This window comes from Tigriopus californicus, chromosome 11 (assembly GCF_007210705.1).
Source record: "Tigriopus californicus strain San Diego chromosome 11, Tcal_SD_v2.1, whole genome shotgun sequence".
Taxonomy (NCBI): Eukaryota; Metazoa; Arthropoda; class Copepoda; order Harpacticoida; family Harpacticidae; genus Tigriopus; species Tigriopus californicus.
The window spans coordinates 6,316,581-6,317,496 of NC_081450.1; the positions used below are offsets into that span (position 1 = coordinate 6,316,581).

Sequence of the window (916 nt, forward strand, 5' to 3'; positions counted from 1 at the left end):
ACGAAAACAAGTTCAAGAGGTTTTGGAACTCCTAGTCTTGGAAAGAGAGTTTCTTGTACTTCCCATAACCCAAGACATTTGCGATATCCCAGATGTCAAAATGGGAGCGTTGTTCCTTTTGCGAAGACCAAAATTTCAGAACAATTTCTCGCCCGCGTCTCTCCAAAGTGGAAGATGGTACATGTTTGCCAGGAGGTTGGATTCGAAAACTCGAAACTGCGTCGGTGGCTTTTTCATGCCTTGTCCGAGTGAAGCCAATTCGTGGATTGGAATCCTTGTTCCCGATATGTTCGATCGCATCACTCGAGTGCCCCGATTGGATGCAACAGTCCAACGATTGGCCTCGTTTCAAAAGAGCAATTTCAAAGTGCATGAGATTGCCAAAGCCTCGATTTTTATCTCTAATAACAGCATTCGACGAGATGAGACCAACAACATCAAGAAAACCGTGTTTTACGTCATGGGATTAATGCTACATCGGGACGCTTGTGGAAAAGGCTTGGCACCAAAATTGGATAATAAGGTCAAGATGATTCCCTTTAAGATGGTCTTACCTAACGCGAATTTTATTGATTGCACAATCGTCTTGAACTTTGTCTTCATGACCGGGCATCAATTCTTACCCGTCATCCAGCATATCTCTCAAAAACTGGACTGGATTTTCAGATACAATTTTACAATTGAAGAGGAAAAGGAAGGACCAGTACCGAAAGAGTGGATTTTTCAGGAAGAACATTTCAGAGAAGAAAAATTTGACAGATTCAAGATTAACACCAAATTCGCAGGCGCCAGGGAAGAATCCCATTTGCCACGCGTGAATAGAATTTGGAGCAAAAGTACCAAAATTGTGTTTGATGGAGAGCTTTTGGTGTATCGAATGCATGTATTTGCTAGTCTTCGACCGACCTTTCGGGGT

The 916-nt window shown here is 42.7% G+C and overlaps 1 protein-coding gene across 1 annotated transcript in view; it reads left to right on the plus strand.

Moving 5' to 3' along the window:
* The window catches only part of LOC131890732 (uncharacterized), a 6,947-nt gene that overhangs the window by 3,368 nt on the left and 2,663 nt on the right, over positions 1 to 916 (plus strand). The gene's annotated exons all lie outside the window — the stretch shown is intronic.